At 39.7% G+C, this 12,412-nt stretch overlaps 1 protein-coding gene across 5 annotated transcripts in view; it reads left to right on the top strand.

Moving 5' to 3' along the window:
* The window catches only part of LOC101426976 (interferon-gamma-inducible GTPase 10-like), a 117,497-nt gene that overhangs the window by 59,613 nt on the left and 45,472 nt on the right, over positions 1 to 12,412 (top strand). For all 5 annotated transcript variants that reach the window (XR_009182413.2, XR_009182416.2, XR_009182410.2 and 2 more), the window contains exon 2: positions 4,689 to 4,810. The gene's annotated coding sequence lies outside the window, so the exon portion shown is untranslated. The remainder of the gene's footprint in view (positions 1 to 4,688; positions 4,811 to 12,412) is intronic.

Consider the following 12,412-nt stretch of genomic DNA (forward strand, 5'->3'; position numbering starts at 1 on the left):
CGGCCATTGTTTCCTGCAATACCCCTTCTGTCCCCTTTCCCTTCTCTTCTCCTTCTGGGATGCATATAATAGGTATATTTGTGCATTTTGCATTGTCATTCAGGTCCATAAGTCCTAGCTGGACTTTTTCTATCTTTTTATCAATCAATTCTACTATCTGTTTAATTTCAGATGTACTGTTTTCCACATCGCTAATTCTCCCCTCTGCCTCTTCTAATCTGCTGCTATTTGCTGAGAGTTTATTTTTGATTTCTTGAACTGTGCTGTTCATCACCATCATATCTGTTATCTTTTTGCATATGTCTGCAATTTCCTCTCCAAGTGTTTTCTTCATATTGTTAAACTCTTCCTTTACTTAATTAAATTGGTCTCTAATATATGTTTTGAGATCTCTAATATATGTTTTGAGATCTCTAATTGTCTGATGTACTTCTCCCCTTCTTGTTTTTTAGTTTGTTCATTGGATTCAGCTATGTTTTCTTGATTATTGGTTTGGTGCGGTCACCCCTCGGGCTGAAGCGTGGTTTGCTGGCCTGGCAGGGGAGTGGCCGCGGTAGGCCAAGCCGCTGCCCCCATAATAGGGTGGCTGGTCGGACTCACCGCCACCCCTGAAGGAAGCTCGGCATGGGTGCAGAGTGCCCTCGGGTCTCCCCTTCTCGGCAGCCGTGCTTCCGCGGCCGCCCCTCCTCCCGGATGGTGCCACACGATGCCTGTGGGGCGGTACCCTTCTTCTTCCTTCTCCCTGTGCAGGCGCAGGGCGGAAAATTCCAGTCTGCCCTTTTCCCCTCCCCCGACAGCAGCAACAGCCAGGCGTGGGCGGAAAAATCCAGTCTGCCCTTTTCCCCTCCCCCGACAGCAGCAACAGCCAGGCGTGGGCGGAAAAATCCAGCCCGCCCTTTTCCCTTCCCCCGACAGCAACAACAGCCAGGCGTGGGCGGGAAACTCAACTCTGCCCTCCACCCCAGCAACAGCAGCCACCAATCCCTAAACCCTGCCCCTTCCCCCAGCAACAGCGACAGCCAATCCCTAACCACCACCCCTCCCCCATCCAGTACCGCCCACTGACCTTTCATCGGCAACCAATCAGAACAGGGCGTGGCTTCAACCAATCAGCCTTCCCCAGCCCCTATAAAACTGTTGCCTCTCCCTCAATAAAGTGGACTTGCGTGTTTACCTTGTCTCCGCGGTAGTTTTTCTGCCGTGCGCCCTCCAGTCCTGAGAGCCCCCGACAAGGGCCTGGCCTCCCTTGTCCCCAGTTCGTCGCCTGCTTCTCTGGGTGACCCCTTCGTCGCCGGCTTCGCCGGGCGACCCCTTCGTCGCCGGCTTCGCCGGGCGACCCCGTCAGCCGAACCGCGCAACCCCTTGTGAGACCGATCCCTCGTCTGCTGCCGGACCGACCCCTCGTCCCAAGTGGGACCTACCCCTCGTCCCAAGTGGGACCGACCCCTCGTCCTGAGCGGGACCGACCCCTCGTCCAGAGCTGGACCGACCCCTCGTCCGCAGCCAGACCCCACCTCTACCGACCGAGCAAGCCGTCGCAGTTTGGTTTGTAGGTTTTTGTTGCTCTGTGGTCATCATTTTATCTTGATGGGTTTAATCAGTTCCTTAGCTTCTTTGTCCTGTCTTGGGGATTAATTAGTTGTTTTTCTTGCATAAGTGTTATGTCGTTTCTCTGTCACTTTGTTCTTCTTACTCTAATTTCTTGTTGCTGGCTAAGTTCACTTTGAAGGGAACTATTAGAGCCAGGGAAAGGAAATTGTGTAAGAAAAGAAAATGTGTAAAGTAATATTGGTAATACCTGTTAACAGAGCAACAATGTGAGATCTGGGGGAATGGATATTAGACTCATGTAAGTTGTATGGAGTTATAGCAGTAAGTAGAGTACTTATAATGAGACAGTCAACTGAATATGGGGAGGAATATAGTATGAATTAAAAAACCAGTGTTTTCATGAGAGAGGGAAAGAGAAATAAAGACAATAATATCAATAATGGATAAAAGAGAGAAAACAGAACAAAGGTATTAGAAAGTAAAAGTTAGGCAATTTGGTGACCAAAGAAGGGAGGTGGAATGTAAGAGAGATGGTAGATGATGGAGAATAGCAAGATGTGGGGGAAAGGGGATAATGTAGGTGGCCAAAATCAATTCACACAGAAAGGAGGAATTGGAGGATGAGGAAACATAGCAAATGTTATGCGCTCCCTGCAGCACCTATTGTATAAATAAAATAAAATAAGAAGAAAAAAGAGAAGAAAAAAAGGGGGTGAACAAAGAAAAGGGAGGGAAATAAGCAAGAAAAAGAAAAGAACAGAAAAAAAAAACCTAAATAAATGGAAAAGGACCTTGGGGGATACAATGGGAGAAAAGACCAGGAGATAATGCAATATTAGTAACCAAGACATTTTAAAAAAGTAAAAAGAGAAAAGAAAAAAAAACACAAATGTCAAAGGCTAGGATAATCAGGGACCTCAGATGGACCTCAGGGTGTGGTGGATTCAGGGATGGGAAGTCTGTGATATTGAAGACTCAAGAGGTACGAGTCTCTGGAGTGTGGGCCACCAGGTTTAGGGTACACAAACCTGGGAACCATGCATCTGGTTAACAGGGAGTCTGGGGCACCACAGAGCAACACAGCCTTCAGTGATCCCCACAGCTGGGCACCAGCCCTAGGGGGAGGGTTCATGCCCACAAACTCTGACCTCTGTGTCAGAAACCCAAAATTCTACCTTTCACAAGAGTCTCTTCTGTCACTGTCTCACCAAATCAATTTCAGAACACCTCCCACCCTGCAGGTCCCCAAAACAGCCTGCTGGGGGTGCCTGTGCCCTACAAACAATTCAGAGACTGCCACAGATGGGCCACCAGCCCTAGGGGGAGGGGCTCCAGTCAGAAGCTCTGACCTCCATGTCAGAAACCCAAAATTCCACATCTCTCAAGAATCTCCTCTGTCACTGTCTCACCAAATTGACTTTCAGACACCTCCCACCCTGCAAGCCCCCGAAACAGCCTGCTGGGGCACCACTGTACTACAAACAATTCGGGGACTGCCACAGATGGGCCACCAGCCCTTGGGCATGGGTCTCTAGCCAGAAGCTCTGATCTCCATGTCAGAAACCCAAAATTCCAAATCTTGCAAGAATCTCTTCCTTCACTGTCTCACCAAATCGACCTCTAGACATCTCCCACCCCGCAAGCCCCTTAATAACCTTCTCAGGGCTTGTGGACTCCCCAGTGCAGCAAAACCTCCAGGAATTGCTGCTGCTGGGCCACCAGCCCCAGGGGGAAGCGTCCTGCATGCAGCCCCAATCTCCATGAAAGAGAACCAAAATTCCACCTTTTACAAGAATCTTCTCTGTCACCATCCCACTAAATTGATGTCCAGACACCTCCTGCCCTGCAAACACCCAAAACAGCACATTCCAGCAGTATTTAACCCTACTCAGCCAATTCTTTGTAGGAGAGATTATAAGGTGCACTCACTCAGATGCCATCTTTCCCTGCCTCCTCAATATTCTCTCTTTGTCTTGAATGTTGGACAATTTGACAAAAATTTTCTTGGAGTAGGCCTGTTGGGATTTATACTGTACTTCCTGGAATATACATCCATCCCCCTCAATAGGGTTGGGAGGTTTTCAGTTATTATTTCCTCCAGCACTCCTTCTCTCCCCTTTCACTTCTCTTCTTCCTCAGGGATGCCTATAATGTTCTTATGTGCTTCCACTGTATTTTTTATTTCTTGGATTGTGCCTTTCCACACCATCATATTCACTATATTTTATGTATGTTCTTCAATGTGTTCTCCCAGTCTTCTTAATGTCCTTAATCTCTTCATTTGCTTCATTAAATTGATTCATAATTGTTTGAACAGTTCTGATTAGTTGTTCCATGTTCTGCATCTCCTCCTGATATTTAGTTTTTTAATTGGACTGTGCCATGTCTTCTTGTTTCTTAGTATGGTTCATAATTTTTTGTTGTTTTGGCATTTCTTTATCTTTATTGGTTTATTCAGTTGATTATTTTCTCTCTCTAATCTAGGGTTTTATTTTGTTCCTGTTTTTTGTGTATGTTGTAAGTTTTCTTTTTTTTTTAAGGTTTTATTTGTTTACACTTTTTAAATTAAAGTTAATACATCACAATGTCATACTAGAAAACATTAAAAAGCATAAAAACATGAGGTTCTCATATATCCCACTCCTCACCACCCCACCCCATGATTTTTATAAAATTGTATTTTTGACGATAAATGCATCACAAAAAAAGTTACATTAAAAATATGAGGTTCCCATATAACCACCATTCGCCACCCCACTCCTCCCGTGCCAACAACCTCCTCCATCATTGTGGCAAACTCATCACACTTGGAGAACACATTTTGGAGCACTGCTGCAGCACATAAATAACAGTTTACCCTGTAATTCACTTTTCCCCAGTACATTCGGTGAATTATGGCAGGATGTATAAAGTCCAACATTTGACCCTGCAATATCATTTAGGACAACTCAAGGTCCCAAAAATGCCCCCACATCATATGTCTTCTTCCCTTTCCCAGCCTTCAGCAACTACTATGGCCATTTTCTCCACCTCAATGCTACAAATTCTTTTATTACTAGTCACAATAATTTTATAGTAGAATATCAGTAAGTCCATTTTAATCCATATTTTATTCCTCCATTCTCTGTACCCTTTAGATCAAGAAGGAGCATAGATCCCACGTGGATGATGGATGAAATTCCTCTGCTTGCAGTTGTTGGCACTCTTGATTCCCTGGTGTGGAGGTTGACCAACTTCACCTCCCTATTAGCTGACCTGGGTAAGTTCCATGAACCAGAGAGTAAGTGTTGCAACTCTACTGAGGCTCAGGGCCCAGCTTGCACAAGGGCTGTCCAGAGATTGAAGTCCCTTGAGTATACACCATCCCTAGTGCCAACCACAGGTTCAGTAAAAGTGACAGAAGAGGCATGTGTAGGAAGGTCACATCTGAGTCTAGCTCCATCACACTCAGGAACACCAATTCCAAAGTAGGGCCCTCTGACATGACACAGAGCTCCAGATCCATCTGCCATAACCATATACCCTGTGGGTCTCTGTAACCTTCAGGAGAATCAGCACCTAGGATTGTATCTACTTTGGCTCTCTCTTCCATTGGAGAATGTGACATAGTTTCCCTGGGTAGGAACTCAGCACTCCCTCAGTTGATGTTTGTAACTGTAACTATAAAAATACCCATCATATATCAGAACAAATTTGTGTCCCCTATATACATGCTCTGGAGAACTTCCCCCCACTCCTGTGCCTCGCATTAATAACATTCCACACCAGTGTCCCTCCCAAGCCATAGCTGAACCTCTCTATGGTCCAAAATTTCTTCAACAATGAAGCCTAATGTATTGCCAAATTCAGTTAAGAGAAAATTGAAATACAGTGATGGACTTAAAGTTTAGAAATAGAATACATAATAATTTAGAAATACTAAAATAAAGTAAAAAATAAATTGGTGTATTAATAAAATAAAAAATATTATAAAGCTTTGTTTTAAACATTTTGCCTTTCATCATTGTAATAGGTGTTGCCATGTAAGTACAGTGGCAAGGCACTTTCTTTCATTTATTCCTCAGTGTCTACACCCTTCTTTTTCTAATTTTTAAATTTTGTCTTCAAATAGTTTTAAATCACAGTAATTCACATACACAGTATAGGGGGCTCCTATATAGCGAACATCAAACCCTTTTCCCCTTTCCCCAGAAATGATCTTTTTACATGTTCATGTTATATTTGCTGCAGCTGATGTACAGATTTTGAAACATAGCTATCAAACATGGTTCTATTTTGGTTTACATTATAGTTTATATTTTAGACTGCAAAAATTTCTAAATTTTTGCCTTCCTTATGTTTTACATTATTGTTTACATTTTAGCTTACAGGCTTTTATACACTTTTGGTGTATGTTAACCTGTCCTATATCCATCATTGCATGATCTTGTAGAGCAATTCCATTGCCCCCCAGTTGCCCTGCTTCCATCTACTCTATACCTCTCTACCCCTCCCCTCAGGGCCCACAGTGACAATCAATCTTCACTACTTGAGGGACCAGATTTATAGATACTGTAACAATGCTGAGGACTCGATATGCTAGACTGCCCTAACTAATTGAGAGCCACCGATTCTCTCTAGTGACACAATTCACTCTATTTGGGAACATCAGGTCTCCCCAGGATGTGGGTACACTTTCAAACTCATTGCATGGGTCTCCACCCAATGATATAACATACTATGACAAAACGAACACTTAAACACTCCCTATATGATTGCCCCTGTACCAGATGCCTGCTCTTCAGCACCATAAAGATGTAATCCTACCTTATTATACTTTCTAAATAATTTTCTCAACATTATAGCTTCAAAAATATACCTGACATTCTCCCATATTCAACTGGTCTCCCCAGTCCTCCCCCCAAGTTCCTGGACCACCTGACCCATCCTACCAACCCTAGGCCCCTCAAGCCCACATAGGCCCATCTAAATGTATCCCTATGCCACCATCTTATCCTTTCCTTGTACAAATAATTACCTCCAACTTATCATAGGCTTCAACCAAGTAGGCATTAGCTTGCAACCTTCCTCTCCCCCTCAATTCCTTTCAGCTGATCATCCAGTCCCTTGTTCTCTGAGATAGCTCGGTTTGCCTGTTTCATATCAGAGACATCGTGCAGTATTTCTCCTTCAATGCCTGGCTTGTTTCACTCAACATAAGGTCCTCAAGATTTATCCATGTTATCACATGTGCTTGTACTGTATTTGTTCTTATAGCTGAGTAGTATTCCATTGTATGTATATTCCAAATTTTATTTATCCATTCATCTGTTGATGGGCATTTGGGTTGATTTGAACTTTGGCAATAGTGAATAATGCTGCTATGAACATTGGTATGCATATATCAGTCTACATCCTTGTTTTCAGTTGTTCTGGGTATATACCCAACAGTGGAATTGCTGGGTCATGTGACAAATCTATAGCTAACTTTTTCAGAAACTGCCAACTGTACTCCAGAATAGCTGGATCCTTCTGCACTCCCACCAGCATTGAATGAGTGTTCCCAATCCTCCACATCCTCTCCAGCACTTGTAGTCTTCTATTTTTTTTGAATGCTGCCAATCTTATGGGAGTAAGATGGTATCTCATTTTAGTTTTGATTTGCATTTCCCTGATAGCTAAAGATTTGGAGCATTTTTTCATGTGCTTTTTAGTTATTTGTATTTCTTCTTTGGAGAAGTGTCTGATCAGATCTTTTCCCCATTTTTTAAATGGGTTGTTTGTCTTCTATTATGCATGATATAATTCTCTGATCAGATATATGGTTACCAAATATTTTCTCTCATTGTGTAGACTGTCTTTTCACTTTCTTGACAAACTCCTTTCAGGTGCAAAAGGCTTTAATTTTGAGGAAAATCCATTTATCTATTTGTTCTTTTGCTGCTCATGCTTTGGGTGTGAAGTTCATGAAGCCATTTCTTATTACAAGGTCAGGGAGATGTTTCCCTACATTGTTTTCCAAAGTCTTTATGGTCTTGGCTCTTATATTTAGGTCTTTGATCCACCTTGTGTTGATTTTTGTGTAAGGTGTGAGACGGTAATCTTATTTCCTTCTTTTGTATATGGATATCCAATTTTCTAGGCACCATTTGTTGAAGAGGCCATTCTCTTGCAGTTGAGTGGGCTTGATGGACTTATTGAATATCAGATGAGTGTATATATGAGGATCTATATTCAGAACTCTAAATTCAGTTCCATTGGTTGGTGTGTCTATCCTTGTGACAATATCATGCCATTTTCACTAGTGGAGTTTTGTATTATGTTTTGAAGTCTGATCGTGTGATTGCTCCAGTTTCATTTTTCTTTTTCAATAAGTCTTTAGCTATTTGGGACTTCTTTCCTTCCCAAATAAATTTCATAGTTATTCTAGTACATTAAAGAATGTTGTGTTGTATTTTATTGGGATTGCATTGAATGTATAGATCAGTTTTGGTAGGATAGATATCTTAATAATATTATTCTTCCTATCCATGGACAGGGACCATTCATTTATTTATTTAGGTCTTCTTTGATTTCCTTGAACAGTGTTGTGTAGTTTTCTGTGTATAAGTCTTTTACATCTTTAGTTAAATTTATTTCTAGGTATTTACTTTTTTAATTTACTATTGTAAATGATATTTGTTTCTTGATTGCTCAGATTGCTCATTATTGATATACAGGAATGCTACTGATTTTTGGGCTGATATTATACCGGTGACTTTATTGAATGCATTTTTAAGTTCTAGGAGCTTTCTTGTAGACTTCTCAGGATTTTCTATGTATAGGATCATGTCATCTGCAAATAGTGAAATTTTGACTTCTACCTTTCCTATTCGAATCCCTTTTACATCTGGGTCTTGCCTCAGTGCTTGCACAAGTACTTCTAAGACAATGTTAAATAGAATAGGTGGTAGTGGACATCCTTGTCTTGTTCCTGATCTTAGAGAGAAAGATTTTAGGATTTTACCATTATAAATGATGTTAGCTGTGGGTTTTTCATTCATATGCCCTTTATGATGTTCAGAAAGTTTCCTTTTATTCTGATCTTTTGTAGTGTTTTTATCATGAAACAGTGCTGTATTTTATCAAATGTTTTTTCTGCATTTATAGATATGATCATGTGATTTTTTTCCTTCAATCTGTTTACATAGTGTATTACATTAATTGATTTTCTTATATTGAACCATCCTTGTATACCAGGAATGAAATTCACTTAGTTGTGGTGTATCATATGTTTTAATGTGTTGTTTAATATGATTAGGAAGTATTTTGTTGAGGATTTTCACACATAGATTCACTAGAGAGATTTGTTCGTATTTTTCCTTATGGGGTGTCTTTGTTTGGATTTGGTATTAAGGTAATGTTAGCATTATAAAATGAGTTAAGCAATATTCATTCTATTTCAATTTTTTGGAAGAGTTTAAGCAAGATTGGTTTAGTTTTTTTTCTGGAATGTTTGGTAGAATTCACCTGTGAAGACATCTGGCCCAGGGATCTTCTTAGTTAGGAGGTTTTTTGTTTTTTGTTTTTTACAGAACATGAAACATTTTAATGAATTTTAGAACATTAAAAAAACGTATAAATATATAAAATGCAATACAAATATTTCAATAATAAACCACATAGGACCACTAAGTTTGAAATGTACAATGATAAAAATTTTAAATTTCCACATAGTAGAATTGGGAGAAATTTACCTGCAGTGGAAACCAAATCTCCCACCACCACTCTGAAACAGAAATTAGAAAAAAATTCAAATTTATACTTATGGACTTCCCAGCATTGACACTTTATGTTAATAGATTATAGATAATAATAGATAATAAATAAATGTTTTAAAATCTGTATTCTAGAAACTCCAGGAAATGGAAAACATATGTAACAGTATTTGGGATTATGTACACCAGATTTACAAGGGTGCTTCCAATTCTTCTTTTTTTTTCCCCAAATTCTACTCAATTTATTCATTTTTTTAAAAGATATTACATTAAAAAATATGAGGTCCCCATTCGCCCCACCACCCCCACCCCACCATTCCCCTCACAATAACACTCTCCCCCATCATCATGTCACATCCATTGCATCTGGTGAATACATCTCCGGGCATTGCTACACCCCATGTCCCGTGTTCCACACCATAGCCCACACTTTCCCATGTTCCATCCAGTGGGCCATGGGAGGACATACAACATCTGGCAATTGTCCCTGGGGCACCACCCAGGACAACTGTTGGGAGGTTTTTAGTGATTGATTCTATCTCATTACTTGTGATTCATTTGGTGAGGTCATTGATTTCTTCTTTTTTCAATGTAGGCTGCTTATGTGTTTCTTGGAATTTGTCCATTTCCTCAAAATTGTCTGTCGTCTTGGAATATAGTTTTTCAAAGAATTCTTATATGATATTTATTTCTGTGGGGTTAGTGGTGATATCCCCTTTCTCATTTCTTATTTTTTATATTTGCTTCTTCTCTCTTTTTTTCTTTGTTAGCCTATCTAAGGGTTTGTCAATTTTATTGATCTTCCCAAAGAACCAACTCTTTGTTTTGTTTATTTTTTGAGTGATTTCTTATTTTCTATTTCATTTAGTTCTGCTCTGATCTTTGTTATTTCTTTCCTTGGGGTTAGTTTGTTGTTGTTTTTTACTAATTCCTCAAATTGTGCAATCAGTTCTTCAATTTTAGCTCTTCTGCTTTTTTGATGTATGAATTTATGGCTACAAATTTCCCTCTCAGTACAGCTTTTGCTGCATCCCATAAATTTTGATATGCTGTGTTATCATTTTCATTAGTTTCAAAGTAGTTATTGATTTCTTTTGAGATTTCCTCCTTGACCCACTGTTTCTCTAAGAATGTGTTGTTTGGTTTCCATATCTTGGTGCCAAATTTGGGTCTCTGGCCTTGCAGATTACCAGCTTCATTGCACTGTAGTCAGAGAAATTATTTTGTATGATTTCAATCTTTTTTAATTAATTGAGAATTTCTTTGTGTCCTAGAATGTGGTCTATCTTGGAGAATGATCCATGTGCACTTGAGAAGAAGGTATACCCTGTGGTATTTGGGGGTAATAATCTGCATATGTCTATTAGGTTCTGATCCTCTATTATATTGTTCAAAGTCAAAGTCTTTGTTTCTTTATTGATTCTCTTTTGAGATGTTCTGTCCAATGGTGATAGTGGTGTGTTAAAGTCCCCCACTATAATTGTAGAGGCATCTATTCCTTCACTTAATTTCTCCAGTGTTTCCCTCAGGTATTTCAGGCACCCTTGTTAGGGGCATAAATGTTATGATTGTTCTTTCTTCTTGAAAGGTTAACACTTTCACTAATATGTAGTGTCTATCTTTGTCTCTCACAATAGTTTTGCATTTAAAGTCTATTTTGTCTGATACTGATGTAGCAACACCTTCCCTTTTATGGTTATTGTTTGCCTATAAGATTGTTTTCCAGCCATTCACTTTCAATCTCCTTGAATCCCCGTGTCTAAGATGTGTTCGTTGTAGACAAGGTATAGATGGATCAAATTTCCTTATCCAATCTTCCAATCTGTGTCTCTTAACAGGTGAGTTTAATCCATTAACATTCAGTGTTATTACTTTCAAGGAATTACTTACATTAGCCATATTTTTTTTTGGATTTGTGTTTGTCATAAGTAGTTTGATTTTTTCTTTTTTTGTCATTTTAGTTGATCTTACACTCTCCTCCATCTCTGTCTCTCCTGTTTTTTTCTTCCTGTAGAACTCCCTTTAGCATTTCCTGAAGGACAGATTTCCTGTTAGCATACTCTCTTAGTTTCTGTTTATCTGTGAATATTTTCTACTCTCCATCATTTTTGAATGCTAGCTTTGCTAGATAGAGTATTCTTGGTTGGAAATTCTTTTCTTTTAGTACCTTGAATATGTCATACCACTGCCTTCTTGCCTCCATGGTATCAGATGAGAAATCAGCACTTAATCTTATGGAGCCTCCCTTGTATGTGATTATTCTCTTTTCCCTTGCTGCTTTTAGTATTTTCTCTTTGTCTTGTGCATTGGATAACTTGACAAGTATATGGCTTGGGGTAGGCCAGTTGGGATTTATACTGTCTGGGGTGCATTGTGCTTCCTGGATATGTACATGCATCTCCCTCAATAGGTTTGGGAAGTTTTCAGCCATTATTTTCTCCAACACCCCTTTTGCACCCTTTCCCTTCTCTTCTCCTTCTAGGATACCTAAGATGCATATGTTGGTTTGTTTTGCATTGTCATTCATGTCCCTATTCCCTGCTGGATTTTTTCTCTCTTTTTATAGATCTATTCTATAATCTCTTTGATTTCAGATGTACTGTATTGCACACCACTAATTCTTTCCTCTGCCTCTGCAAATCTGCTGTTATTTGCAGAGAGTGTGTTTTTTATTTATTGGATTGTCCTGTTGATCCCCATCATATCCATTATCTTTTTGTGCATGATTACAATTTCTTCTGTATGCTCTCCAAGTGTTTTCTTAATATGCTTACTCTCTTCCTTCACTTCATTGAATTGGTCCATGACACATGTTTTGAGAACTTTAATTATTTGTTTGGTGTTCCACTTCTCTTCCTGGTTTTTAGTTTGTTCATTGTATTGGGCCATGTTTTCCTGATTATTGGTTTGTTCTGTAGTTTTTTGTTGCTCTTTGGTCATCATTTTATCTTCTTGGGTTCATTCAGTTGATTAGCTTCTTTGTCTCAGGGTTTAATTAGTTGTTCTTCTGTGTGTGTGTTAAGTCTTCTCTTTGTCACTTTGTTCTTCTTATTCTGTTTCCTTGTTGTTGGCTAATTTTACTAGAAGGAAAATATTAGGGCCAGAGAAAGCAAAAGGGGTCAGAA

This window comes from Dasypus novemcinctus, chromosome 2 (genome assembly GCF_030445035.2).
Source record: "Dasypus novemcinctus isolate mDasNov1 chromosome 2, mDasNov1.1.hap2, whole genome shotgun sequence".
NCBI classification, from domain to species: domain Eukaryota; kingdom Metazoa; phylum Chordata; class Mammalia; order Cingulata; family Dasypodidae; genus Dasypus; species Dasypus novemcinctus.